Raw genomic sequence first — 15,861 nt, 5'->3', positions numbered from 1 at the left:
AAAAATTGCCATCATGCACCTTTGAAAGGTTGCAGGGACGTTGCAAAGTCCAAATGGCATGTGTTTGTAAGTAAAAGTACCATAAAGGCACGTGAAGGTGGGTTTCTCTTGGTCCTCGGGTGCGATTGGAATTTGGAAGTATCCGGAGAAACCGTCAAGAAAACAATAGTAACTATTTCTGGCTAATCTTTCCAACATTTGATCAATGAAAGGTAAGGGAAAGTGATCTTTTCTGGTGGCGTCATTTAATTTTCTATAATCAATACAAACACGCCATCCTGTTACAGTCCTAGTAGGAATAAGCTCATCTTTTTCATTTGGGATGACACTCATGCCACCCTTCTTAGGTACACATTGAACTGGGCTTACCCATGGACTATCAGAGATTGGATAAATTAAACCTGCATCGAGCAGTTTAATAATTTATTTCTTAACAACATCTTGCATATTTGGATTTAGTCTTCGTTGGCGTTGCACATATGTTTTATGACCTTCTTCCATAAGGATTTTGTGTGTGCAATACGAAGGACTTATGCCTTTAATGTCATGAATTTTCCATGCAATAGCTGGTTTATGAGCTTTTAGCACAGAAATGAGTTGAGATTTTTCATTTTCAGTAAGAGAAGACGATATTATTACAGGTAATTCAGATTCACCATGTAAATAAGCGTATTCCAAATGGATTGAAAGTGGCTTTAACTCTAATATCGATGGTTCTTCTATCGATGATTTGTATCGATATCGGTCTTCTTCTTTTAACATTTGAAGTTCTTCTGTTGTTGGTTCGTAATCATTAGCCATGAGTGTGGCTAATGTTTCAGCTTCATCAATTGGTTCAGTTCCTTCTCCTAAAGAACATTCTCCTGTTCCTTGTAATTCTGGAAATTCTTCTATCAATTCTGCATGTGAATCTATAGTTTGAATATAATAACATGTATCATCTGCAGATTGCGGTTGTTGCATGGCTCTATCCACAGAAAAAGTAACACTCTCTTCCTCTATACTTAGGGTCAGTTTCTTACCGAACACGTCTATTATTGCTTTAGCCGTGTTTAAGAATGGTCTTCCTAATATGAGAGGAACTCGAGAATCTTCTTCCATGTCCAGAATAACAAAATCTACTAGAAATACTAAAGTACCAACTCTAACTAGCATGTTCTCCATTATCCCTCTAGGATATTTTACTGATCGATCGGCTAGTTGTATGCTTATTCGTGTTGGTTTCAATTCTCCAAGGTCTAGTTTAGCGTATAGTGAATACGACATTAAATTTATACAAGCACCTAAGTCTGCCAATGCCTCTATTGAACTAAGACTTCCCAGAAAATATGGAATTGTGAAACTTCCTGGATCAGAGAGTTTTTCTGGTAGCTTATTCAACAGCACTGCAGAACAATTAGCATCCATAGTAACATCCGAGAGTTCTTCCATTTTCTTTCTATTTGTGATTAGATCTTTCAGGAATTTAGCATATCTTGGCATTCCTGAAATCACATCAATGAAAGGAAGATTGACATTTATTTGATTAAACATATCCAAAAATTTGGATTGCTCGGCTTCAAGTCTTTCTTTTCTCATTTTACTCGGGTAAGGAAGCGGTGGTTGGTATGGTTTAACATAAGGTTTAGCCTTAACTGTGTTATCTTCATTAAACTTTTCAACTACCGATTCTGTTTCCTTATCTTGCTTAGGCTGTGGTGCCTATGTAGTAGGAGTAGAGTCATCAGAAATTACAGGTATTTCAGGTGGTTTAAGTGTAATACCACTTCTCGTGGTAATGGCTTTAGCTGTTTCATTCCAGGGGTTAGCATTTGTATCGCTGGGTAGACTCCCAAATTTTTTTTCACCTATCAACCTTGTTAGGTTGCTCACTTCTTGTTCCAGATTTTGGATTGAAGCTTGTTGATTTCTAAATGCTTGAGCATTTTGTTCATTGGTTTGTTTCTGAGATGTGAAAAATTGAGTTTGAGATTCAACTAGCTTTGACATCATATCTTCTAAATTTGGCTTTTTATCATCGGTTTGTGGTGGTTTAATTGGAAAAAATAGGTCTTTGCTGGTTGTAAGTATTATTAGATACTTGTTGATTTCTAGGACCTTGTTGATTGTTGTATGGAACATTTCGGTTATAATTCTGATTTTGATTGTAGTTTGGACTTGGCGGTTGATAATTATTTTGATAATTATTTCCAGGCCTTTGGTTTATGTATGAAACATTCTCTCTTTGTTCCATTGTTTGTTCAATACTAAGACAATCTTTTGTCAAATGTGGTCCTCCACACTGCTTACAACTAATTCGTATTGCGTGAATATCTTTCGTCATCTTTTCCATTCATCTCTCGAAAGCGTCTAACTTTGCGGAAATGGAATCAAAGTCATGGCTAGAATCGGCTCTAGCTGCTTTAGATGATCTAACGATGTCTTTTTCTTGATGCCATTCATGTGAGTGGGAGGCTGTGTTATCAATAATTTTGTAAGCTTCAGTTGCAGTTTTCTTCATAATGGAACCACCAGCTGCTATGTCGATGTCTTTTCGTGTAGTAATAATTCATCATTGGTAGAATATTTGTACTATTTGATAAGTGTCTAAACCATGTTGAGGACATCCTCTCAACAACTTTCCAAATCTTGTCCACGCCTCATATAGAGTTTCATTTGGCTTTTGTGTGAACGTAACAATTTCTCCTTGAATTCTCACGGCTTTAGATGCCGAAAAGAATCTTTTAAGAAAATTTTCAACTAAAACATCCCATGTGTCAATCGCCCCTTCAGGTAACGATTCTAATCAATCTTTGGCTTCTCCCTTTAAAGTCCAGGGAAATAACGTGAGATATATCTGTTCATCTTCAACTTCTCTGATCTTAAATAGAGTAAAGATCCTATTAAAGGTACGAAGATGTTCGTTTGGATCTTCCTTCGGCGCACCACTAAATTGGCATTGATTAATTACCATGTGTAGGATTTGTCCTTTGATTTCATAATCTGGCGCATTAATGTCTGGTTGAGTAATTGCGTGACCTTGGCCAGTGCGTTTAGCTCTCATTCGGTCTTCTATACTTAGAGGTTCCGGATTTTCCATGATTGAATTTGTTGAATCTGAATCACTAGAGGATTCTGACTCAATGGTTTCTTCCTCGACAATCTCTGGATGAGTAATTTGTGGTTCAGGAGGAATGATTAGTGGTTCAGGATCTCTGAATTGTCCTTGAATATCATCCGAGTTCTCAATTGTGAGGTCGGGTTCAAAAAATAGATTATCGAAAATTTGAATTGGAGTACTTGGTCGACTGGATGACGATTCTAAAGAAAAATCAACGGTGACAATATTGGCTAGATGTCTTGATCGAGTTACAGGAGGTGAACGTATGAAAGGTGGTGAACGTTTTGCTCGGTGCATTCACTGAATATCCTATTAGTTATAAAGATAAAAATTATATAAGTTATCAAATTAATAGAATTTTCTGCTTTTGCCCACGTTTCGAATAGCCAAAAGATGCAGCAGGGAGCCAGGATCCTTTAAGTCGGAAAATTCACAATTCAGCCATTAACAAATCCAACTATTACTACGAAACAGAAAATTTTGGATGTCTATCAATTTAACCGCTTAAAATAATTTTTCGTCGAAATTTTAAAGAAAATAAAGAAAATTCTATGTCCTAAAAACTAGAGCGTAGAAATGAGAAAGAAAAAGAGTGCGTCGAAAAACGTTGAAAAATAAAAGGTCGAAAAATAATAGAAAGAAAGTAGAGCGTCAAAACTTAAAAGTCTAAAAACTAAATATTAAAAATTAGGTCTAAAGGAATTAAAGCTTAAAAGGAATTCTATATCCAAAACGGCACTAACTTAATAATGCACTAAAACCTATTAAATATTAAAGCGATAAGCGACGTTGTAAAATTTAAAGCGTCTAAATCTTAATCTAAAGAAAAAGCACTTAAGGAATTTTACGGCAAAGCCTAAAAATCTAGAAATATAAAATAACTACGGCAAAAACTAATCTTAAAACTAATTACGAACGACAAAAATACAAATTACAAATAAAAAGATTAAAATAAACAATTTATAAAAAGAGACAAAAAATGAAAAAATTACTTATTTTTATAAAAATATTATTTTTATATTATTATTTTATAAAAGTATTAATTTTTATATATTAATAAAACTAATTAACACTTAAATTACAAATTAATTAAAAACTAAACTAAATAATAAAATAATTAACCCTAATTAGGTTTAATAATAATAATAATTAATAATACTCCATAATTAATGTTGTACGAGGATCAGGGCATGCGTGTCAGATCAAGTCATGCGATCGCATGGGTTTATACCTTCACTCTCATGCGATCGCATGGAGTGCAGGTTCAGATCAGATGCAGGTCGAAAAATTACAGGTTCAGTTTTTTTTTTTTTTTTACTTTGATTTTTTTATTTTCTTATTTTATAGAAAATACAATATAACTAAAACTTATAAAAAAAACTTATTAGTTTTTGTAACTAAAAAAAACTTTTTAATTTAAACTCTTAAAAATATAGATAAATATATTTTTATTTTTTTGTGTTTTTATATTTTTGTTTTTAATATTTAAAACTTATATAAATATATTTTTACAAAAATGGCTTAAATAATTAATAAATTTTTTTTATAGCGTTTCGCTTTCGGCGTTGTTGAAGTTCCCCAGCAGCGGCGCCAAAAATACTTGATGTGTGCGCGGTGTAGTACGAAATAGATTATATTTTACTAAGAAATACTATTAAATACGCTACAATTTTACACAAGTTATTTATTTATTTATAGAATGGATATACCTAAACCTTGCTACAACACTTATAGGCAGTGTACCTAATCATAGAGTAGTGTAGTTTTTAGTAAGTCCGGTTCGTTCCACAGGGAGCTAGCTGAGTCTAACGCTATATTTATTTTAAACTATACTTGTATAAAAATATATATAAGTAATATTATTATTGTTATAAAAGGGGTTTTTACCGTTTAGTGACCGGTTTGTCGATTTTATGTCTTAAGTCACAATTAAAACCTAATTTAAAATATTAAATATAAATATAACTTAATTTAAAGCGTAAAGTAAATGACGATAAATAAAAGTGCGATAAATAAAAGTACGATAATTAAAAGTACAATAATTTAAAGTACGATAAATAAAATGACGGTAAATAAAAATACGATGAGATATAAATTAAAGAAATTATGCTTATTTAAACTTCCGTAATCATGATGTTCGACGTGTTGATTTTAATTTATTACCATGGGTTAATTATCCTTTGTCCTGGATTATTCGATATGTCCATCTGGTTTTTGTCCATAATAGTCCATCAGTCATAAATATAAAGTGCGAGTGTCCTCGTCAAATTATCCTTATACCCGAAGTCAATTATTCCAACTAATTGGGGACTTAAACTGTAATAAGGTTTTAATACATTGTTAATGATTACACCAGGTTATCGACTGTGTGCAATCCAAGGTTTTAATACTTTATTAACAATTACACCAAGTGTCCTTGTATGTAATCTACCCCCATTTTAATGAGTCCATTGACTATTAATCCATCCCCGTGTCCGGTCAAATGAACGATTATTAGTATTTATAAATATCCCGCCCATCGTGTCCGATCGAGTGTATGTGGTTATTTATAATTACCTCAATTTGTAAATCTCTATATTAAATTAACGAACTATCATTCAGTTAAACAAATATAAAGCCCATTAATAGCCCATAGTCCAATTTTCACAAGTGTCGGTCTTTTGTCCAAACCCCAATTATGGTCCAAAGCCCAATAACCCAGTCTTAATATTTAGTCCAACATCAAGATTACTTCGGCTTAAATAAACATAATAATAACTTAGCTACGAGACATTAATTTAAAAAGGTTGAACATAACTTATAATGAGTATTAATCGCGTAGTGTTACACGGACAAAATTTTGACTTACAAACTTAAAACATTCGCCACTATAACCTTATTATTATTAACTTAATATTAAAATTATAATTATAAAATAAATATAAATATAATTGAGGGAGAATAAGAGATCAGTTAATGAAGGTGTCTACAACTCGTCGAATAAGCTGGCTATTTATAGGACCTGACAAGCATTTTGAGGCCATGCGATCGCATGGGATATATGCCTCCTGGCCATGCGATCGCATGGTGGCTTGGGACAGCTCACATTCTTTTGTTTTCTTGTTTGTCGACGTTTTATTTTAATATATATAATATAATATATATAATTTTATATAATTGTATATATATTATATTATATTCTTGTGCATAGTTGACTTGTAATTTTAGGCCCGTTGCGTCGCGCGTTGATAGTTGGTTCATGTCCCGGTTTCGGATTTTCGAACGTCCTTTCGTACGATTTAATATTTTGTACTTTGCATTTTGCGGCTTGTACTCTTGTAATTTTTTGGACGTTACTCATTAATAAATTGAACCACTTGGATTGTACTTTGTACTTTTTAGCTTTTTGGTCGTTTGCGCCTTCAAATCGTCGAATCTATCTTTTGTCTTCACCTTTTATTATTTAAACGAATATTACTTGTAAATAGAACAATTGCAACTAAAAGCTTGTCTTTTTTGAAGGATAATGCTATGAAATATATGTTCGTTTTTAGCATTATCAAATATTACCACACTTGAGCGTTGCTTGTCCTCAAGCAATATAGAACTTGAATAAAAACTATACTAGAATCACTTCTTTATTCTTCACACTTTGTACATCAGTGATTTTAATACGGCGGTATGAACAATGATGGTAACGATGTGGTTTACAGTCCCACATGACTATAAAAATTTAGATCCTTTAAGGAAATTGGATCTTTATGAAAACATTTGATCTTTTGAAAATTCAATCTAGCTTTTACTCTAGATTAGTTTTCCAGAATAACCCTTCACCGGTGTTTGCAAATTGTTTTTGTGGGTTTTGTGGGTTTCAGATTTGAAAATTTTAGTTCAAAACTTATGGTTTTGTGTCACCCACTTGCTAACCTTGTATTAGGAAAGCAACACGTCCAGTATACTTGCTCCGTATATTACCTTTCGGTAAACTACCGTCCGGTTGTAAAGGAAAGCGTTGAACAAGCAACTGTTAAGGTAATGTCTAATGACATGCTTTTGATTATGGTCTATATCGTGTCGGATGCAATTACTATCCTTTGTAGGAGCAATAGTAAAGATCACCCTATAGTTTTTCGGTCTGGCACAAGGTCCTGTATTCGACCATGCTATGCAACCACCGTTCTTACGGTTGACACCCGATTTGGTTCAGGTGACCTAATGAATTTCGGGTGAATTTCTAGGATTTTATGTTCAATGGTAATGAACGCATTAAATATGGGCTTTTAGAAAACTAATCGGTTTGTAAATTGATCAAAATATTTTCTCGTTCAAGCTCGAGTTTAGATATCATCGAATTCCATGAGTTTGAATTCTCAATCTTTAAGGTCAATCTTAAGGATTGAGTAATATCAGTCTTAAAAGCTGATTTTTGATCTTTAAGGAGATTATAATTTCTGGGGATCTGATTCATTAGTCTTATAAGCTAATTTGCATGGTGCCCCCATTGTACGAGACAGATCCTCTCATGGTTAGGATAAGTCTGACCACTTGGCGACCATGTTTGATGCTGAGGTCCGTGGATTTCCAGCTGATTTTCTAGAAAACTTTTCAAGGTTTTTCGTAGACTCTACAACTGGTCTGGACGATAACTTCCTGACCTAAATCAAGCAGCGCGTGTCTTTTTCTCGGAAGACTTTACTTCCTTTTAAATTCCATTTATATTACAATAAACTGGGTAAAGCTGATTCATATCGTCCAAAACAAAAGTATCTTCAATTATCTATACAAAAATATGTGATATATGTTCTAAATAACTTGGTAAATTTTCCCCACAATTGGCTTTTATTTTCCTTTCTTTGTCTTTTTATTCTCCTCTATTCCATTTTAAATGAATTCAAGTGTTTTGGATTGTTTCTCAATTTACGTCCTTTCCGAGGTAACAATAATTTCGGTGTTAACACCTAGTTTTATCGTTCATAAATATGTATAAACATGATTTTGAGTTCATTTAGTTGAAATTTTTTTTTTAATTTTTACTAGAAGTGGGTAGTCAGTATATAAGACTAGGGTTGTTCTTTATTATCAGAGAGCACTAGATTCTAATACAACTACTGCTTTACTAGTAAAATTTAACGGCGGCTATTAAACCAAGTGTATAAGTCAAAAAAATTTAAAAAACGAAAGAATTTAATCCCTTCCCACACTTAAGATCTTGCAATGCCCTCATTTGCAAGAAATCAGTAACAATTTAAATTATTGAGCGTGATTAGCGTAGAAAAATGATTAAATTTTACCAAATTTTCCAAACACATTGTTGTTTGTTTGAATGATAAATGGTGCACATTATTTGTTCATTCCTGCAGTTGTTATATCACATTTATTTTGCATCTTGTAGTCAAAATTAGTTGCTTTTGCTGAGCTTAATGCCAGTCTTTGAAAATGCGCTGTTTTACCCTGTTGTGTACATGAGATAAAATACATACAATACAAATATAAACATGCATGGTATTTTGAAATGAGACTTAATATCCCACTTTCAAATTACAAAAATGAAATATTAGTACAAAATAATAAAAATGATAAACATTACATAAAAGTTTCAAAATGTTAAATGTTTAACATAAATAGATAAAAATAAATAAAGATAAGAAATCACCAATGGAACACTATTGATTTGGATAGGGGTTCCAGTTCATATCATTGCTCGGGTTCCATGGTTGGTGATAGGTGTCCTGGTAGGCGTGATTGGGGTCGTACAGGTCAAAGGGTGGTCGCATGTCGGGCTGATGTTGAAATGTCCCGTTCTTATTGATTAAAAACGTTCCATATTAATTGATTTCGTTGCGAGGTTTTGACCTCTATATGAGACGTTTTTCAAAGATTGCATTCATTTTAAAACAAACCATAACCTTTATTTCATCAATAAAGGTTTAAAAAGCTTTACGTAGATTATCAAATAATGATAATCTAAAATATCCTGTTTACACATGACCATTACATAATGGTTTACAATACAAATATGTTACAACAAAATAAGTTTCTTGAATGCAGTTTTTACACAATATCATACAAACATGTACTCCAAATCTCGTCCTTATTTAAGTATGCGACAGCGGAAGCTCTTAATAATCACCTGAGAATAAACATGCTTAAAACGTCAACAAAAATGTTGGTGAGTTATAGGTTTAACCTATATATATCAAATCATAACAATAGACCACAAGATTTCATATTTCAATACACATCCCATACATAGAGATAAAAGTCATTCATATGGTGAACACCTGGTAACCGACATTAACAAGATGCATATATAAGAATATCCCCATCATTCCGGGACACCCTTCGGATATGATATAAATTTCGAAGTACTAAAGCATCCGGTACTTTGGATGGGGCTTGTTGGGCCCGATAGATCTATCTTTAGGATTCGCGTCAATTAGGGTGTCTGTTCCCTAATTCTTAGATTACCAGACTTAATAAAAAGGGGCATATTCGATTTCGATAATTCAACCATAGAATGTAGTTTCACGTACTTGTGTCTATTTTGTAAATCATTTATAAAACCTGCATGTATTCTCATCCCAAAAATATTAGATTTTAAAAGTGGGACTATAACTCACTTTCACAGATTTTTACTTCGTCGGGAAGTAAGACTTGGCCACTGGTTGATTCACGAACCTATAACAATATATACATATATATCAAAGTATGTTCAAAATATATTTACAACACTTTTAATATATTTTGATGTTTTAAGTTTATTAAGTCAGCTGTCCTCGTTAGTAACCTACAACTAGTTGTCCACAATTAGATGTACAGAATTAAATCGATAAATATTATCTTGAATCAATCCACGACCCAGTGTATACGTATCTCAGTATTGATCACAACTCAAACTATATATATTTTGGAATCAACCTCAACCCTGTATAGCTAACTCCAACATTCACATATAGAGTGTCTATGGTTGTTCCGAAATATATATAGATGTGTCGACATGATAGGTCGAAACATTGTATACGTGTCTATGGTATCTCAAGATTACATAATATACAATACAAGTTGATTAAGTTATGGTTGGAATAGATTTGTTATCAATTTTCACGTAGCTAAAATGAGAAAAATTATCCAATCTTGTTTTACCCATAACTTCTTCATTTTAAATCCGTTTTGAGTGAATCAAATTTCTATGATTTCATATTGAACTCTATTTTATGAATCTAAACAGAAAAAGTATAGGTTTATAGTCAGAAAAATAAGTTACAAGTCGTTTTTGTAAAGGTAGTCATTTCAGTCAAAAGAACGACGTCTAGATGACCATTTTAGAAAACATACTTCCACTTTGAGTTTAACCATAATTTTTGGATATAGTTTCATGTTAATAATAAAAATCATTTTCTCAGAATAACAACTTTTAAATCAAAGTTTATCATAGTTTTTAATTAACTAACCCAAAACAGCCCGCGGTGTTACTACGACGACGTAAATCCGGTTTTACGGTGTTTTTCGTGTTTCCAGGTTTTAAATCATTAAGTTAGCATATCATATAGATATAGAACATGTGTTTAGTTGATTTTAAAAGTCAAGTTATAAGGATTAACTTTTGTTTACGAACAAGTTTAGAATTAACTAAACTATGTTCTAGTGATTACAAGTTTAAACCTTCGAATAAGATAGCTTTATATGTATGAATCGAATGATGTTATGAACATAATTACTACCTTAAGTTCCTTGGATAAACCTACTGGAAAAGAGAAAAATGGATCTAGCTTCAACGGATCCTTGGATGGCTCGAAGTTCTTGAAGCAGAATCATGACACGAAAACAAGTTCAAGTAAGATCATCACTTGAAATAAGATTGTTATAGTTATAGAAATTGAACCAAAGTTTGAATATGATTATTACCTTGTATTAGAATGATAACCTACTGTAAGAAACAAAGATTTCTTGAGGTTGGATGATCACCTTACAAGATTGGAAGTGAGCTAGCAAACTTGAAAGTATTCTTGATTTTATGTAACTAGAACTTGTAAAATATATGAAGAACACTTAGAACTTGAAGATAGAACTTGAGAGAGATCAATTAGATGAAGAAAATTGAAGAATGAAAGTGTTTGTAGGTGTTTTTGGTCGTTGGTGTATGGATTAGATATAAAGGATATGTAATTTTGTTTTCATGTAAATAATTCATGAATGATTACTCATATTTTTGTAATTTTATGAGATATTTCATGCTAGTTGCCAAATGATGGTTCCCACATGTGTTAGGTGACTCACATGGGCTGCTAAGAGCTGATCATTGGAGTGTATATACCAATAGTACATACATCTAAAAGCTGTGTATTGTACGAGTACGAATACGGGTGCATACGAGTAGAATTGTTGATGAAACTGAACGAGGATGTAATTGTAAGCATTTTTGTTAAGTAGAAGTATTTTGATAATTGTCTTGAAGTCTTTCAAAAGTGTATGAATACATATTAAAACACTACATGTATATACATTTTAACTGAGTCATTAAGTCATCGTTAGTCGTTACATGTAAATGTTGTTTTGAAACCTTTAGGTTAACGATCTTGTTGAATGTTGTTAACCCATTGTTTATTATAACAAATGAGATGTTAATTTATTATATTATCATGATATTATGATATATAATATATCTTAGTATGATGTATATACAGTTAAATGTCGTTACAACGATAATCGTTACATATATGTCTCGTTTCGAAATCATTAAGTTAGTAGTCTTATTTTTACATATGTATTTCATTGTTAATACACTTAATAATATATTTACTTATCATTTAAAATAATTAACCAAGTGTATCAATATCTTAATATGATTCATATGTACCTAGTAAGACGTTGTTATAACGATAATCGTCATATATATCGTTTTCGAGTTTCTTAAATTAATAGTCTCATTTTTATGTATATAACTCATTGTTAAAATACCTAATGAGATACATACTTATAATAAAAACATGTTAACTATATATATAACCATATATATGTCATCGTATAGTTTTTACAAGTTTTAACGTTCGTGAATCACCGGTCAACTTGGGTGGTCAATTGTCTATATGAAACATATTTCAATTAATCAAGTCTTAACAAGTTTGATTGCTTAACATGTTGGAAACATTTAATCATGTAAATATCAATCTCAATTAATATATATAAACATGGAAAAGTTTGGGTCACTACAGTACCTACCCGTTAAATAAATTTCGTCCCGAAATTTTAAGCTGTTGAAGGTGTTGACGAATCTTCTGGAAATAGATGCGGGTATTTCTTCTTCATCTGATCTTCACGCTCCCAGGTAAACTCGGGTCCTCTACGAGCATTCCATCGAACCTTAACAATTGGTATCTTGTTTTGCTTAAGTCTTTTAACCTCACGATCCATTATTTCGACGGGTTCTTCGATGAATTGAAGTTTTTCGTTGATTTGGATTTCATCTAACGGAATAGTGAGATCTTCTTTAGCAAAACATTTCTTCAAATTCGAGACGTGGAAAGTGTTATGTACAGCCGCGAGTTGTTGAGGTAAATCAAGTCGGTAAGCTACTGGTCCGACACGATCAATAATCTTGAATGGTCCAATATACCTTGGATTTAATTTCCCTCATTTACCAAATCGAACAACGCCTTTCCAAGGTGCAACTTTAAGCATGACCATCTCTCCAATTTCAAATTCTATATCTTTCCTTTTAATGTCAGCGTAGCTCTTTTGTCGACTTTGGGCGGTTTTCAACCGTTGTTGAATTTGGATGATCTTCTCGGTAGTTTCTTGTATAATCTCCGGACCGTAATCTGTCTATCCCCCACTTCACTCCAACAAATCGGAGACCTGCACTTTCTACCATAAAGTGCTTCAAACGGCGCCATCTCAATGCTTGAATGGTAGCTGTTGTTGTAGGAAAATTCTGCTAACGGTAGATGTCGATCCCAACTGTTTCCGAAATCAATAACACATGCTCGTAGCATGTCTTCAAGCGTTTGTATCGTCCTTTCGCTCTGCCCATCAGTTTGTGGATGATAGGCAGTACTCATGTCTAGACGAGTTCCTAATGCTTGCTGTAATGTCTGCCAGAATCTTGAAATAAATCTGCCATCCCTATCAGAGATAATAGAGATTGGTATTCCATGTCTGGAGACGACTTCCTTCAAATACAGTCGTGCTAACTTCTCCATCTTGTCATCTTCTCTTATTGGCAGGAAGTGTGCTGATTTGGTGAGACGATCAACTATTACCCAAATAGTATCAAAACCACTTGCAGTCCTTGGCAATTTAGTGATGAAATCCATGGTAATGTTTTCCCATTTCCATTCCGGGATTTCGGGTTGTTGAAGTAGACCTGATGGTTTCTGATGCTCAGCTTTAACCTTAGAACACGTCAAACATTCTCCTACGTATTTAGCAACATCGGCTTTCATACCCGGCCACCAAAAATGTTTCTTGAGATCCTTGTACATCTTCCCCGTTCCAGGATGTATTGAGTATCTGGTTTTATGAGCTTCTCTAAGTACCATTTCTCTCATATCTCCAAATTTTGGTACCCAAATCCTTTCAGCCCTATACCAGGTTCCGTCTTCCTGAATATTAAGATGCTTCTCCGATCCTTTGGGTATTTCATCCTTTAAATTTCCCTCTTTTAAAACTCCTTGTTGCGCCTCCTTTATTTGAGTAGTAAGGTTATTATGAATCATTATATTCATAGATTTTACTCGAATGGGTTCTCTGTCCTTCCTGCTCAAGGCATCGGCTACCACATTTGCCTTCCCCGGGTGGTAACGAATCTCAAAGTCGTAATCATTCAACAATTCAATCCACCTACGCTGCCTCATATTCAGTTGTTTCTGATTAAATATGTGTTGAAGACTTTTGTGGTCGGTATATATAATACTTTTGACCCCATATAAGTAGTGCCTCCAAGTCTTTAATGCAAAAACAACCGCTCCTAATTCCAAATCATGCGTCGTATAATTTTGTTCGTGAATCTTCAATTGTCTAGACGCATAAGCAATCACCTTCGTTCGTTGCATTAATACATAACCGAGACCTTGCTTTGATGCGTCACAATAAATCACAAAATCATCATTCCCTTCAGGCAATGACAATATAGGTGCCGTAGTTAGCTTTTTCTTCAATAACTGAAACGCTTTCTCTTGTTCATCATTCCATTCAAATTTCTTCCCTTTATGCGTTAATGCAGTCAAGGGTTTTGATATTCTGGAAAAGTCTTGGATGAACCTTCTGTAATAACCAGCTAGTCCTAAAAACTGGCGTATGTGTTTTGGAGTTTTCGGGATTTCCCACTTTTCAACAGTTTCTATCTTTGCCGGATCCACCTTAATACCTTCTTTGTTCACTATGTGACCGAGGAATTGAACTTCTTCCAACCAAAATGCACACTTTGAAAACTTAGCGTACAATTCTTCCTTCCTCAATACTTCTAACACCTTTCTCAAATGTTCACCGTGTTCTTGGTCATTCTTTGAGTAAATAAGTATGTCATCAATGAAAACAATGACAAACTTGTCAAGGTATGGTCCACACACTCGGTTCATAAGGTCCATGAACACAGCTGGTGCATTAGTTAAACCAAACGGCATGACCATAAACTCGTAATGACCGTAACGTGTTCTGAAAGCAGTCTTTGGAATATCATCTTCTTTCACCTGCATTTGATGATACCCGGAACGTAAGTCAATCTTTGAATAAACAGACGAGCCTTGTAGTTGATCAAATAAGTCGTCGATTCTCGTTAGTGGGTAGCGGTTCTTGATGGTAAGTTTGTTCAACTCTCGGTAGTCGATACACAACCTGAATGTACTATCTTTCTTCTTGACAAACAAAACAGGAGCTCCCCACGGTGATGTGCTTGGTCGAATGAAACCACGCTCTAAAAGTTCTTGTAATTGGCTTTGCAGTTCTTTCATCTCGATGGGTGCGAGTCTGTAAGGAGCACGAGCTATTGGTGCAGCTCCTGGTACAAGATCTATTTGAAATTCAACAGATCGATGTGGGGGTAATCCCGGTAATTCTTTCGGAAATACATCGGGAAATTATTTTGCAATGGGAACATCATTGATGCTCTTTTCTTCAGTTTGTACTTTCTCGACATGTGCTAGAACAGCATAGCAACCTTTTCTTATTAGTTTTTGTGCCTTCAAATTACTAATAAGATGTAGCTTCGTGTTGCCCTTTTCTCCGTACACCATTAAGGGTTTTCCTTTTTCTCGTATAATGCGAATTGCATTTTTGTAACAGATGATCTCTGCTTTCACTTCTTTCAACCAGTCCATACCGATTATCACATCAAAACTCCCTAACTCTACTGGTATCAAATCAATCTTAAATGTTTCGCTAACCAGTTTAATTTCTCGATTCCGACATATATTATCTGCTGAAATTAATTTACCATTTGCTAATTCGAGTAAAAATTTACTATCCAAAGGCGTCGATGGACAACTTAATTTAGCACAAAAATCTCTACTCATATAGCTTCTATCCGCACCCGAATCAAATAAAACGTAAGCAGATTTATTGTCAATAAGAAACGTACCCGTAACAAGCTCCGGGTCTTCCTGTGCCTCTGCCGCATTAATATTGAAAACTCTTCCGCAGCCTTGTCCATTCGTGTTCTCCTGGTTCGGGCAATTTCTAATAATGTGTCCCGGTTTTCCACATTTATAACAAACTACATTGGCATAACTTGCTCCGACACTACTTGCTCCTCCATTACTCGTTCCGACACCATTTGTTCCTTTCGT

The sequence above is a fragment of the Rutidosis leptorrhynchoides genome, chromosome 2 (genome assembly GCF_046630445.1).
Source record: "Rutidosis leptorrhynchoides isolate AG116_Rl617_1_P2 chromosome 2, CSIRO_AGI_Rlap_v1, whole genome shotgun sequence".
Lineage (NCBI taxonomy): Eukaryota > Viridiplantae > Streptophyta > Magnoliopsida > Asterales > Asteraceae > Rutidosis > Rutidosis leptorrhynchoides.
Note: the sequence above shows the minus strand (reverse complement) of the source record.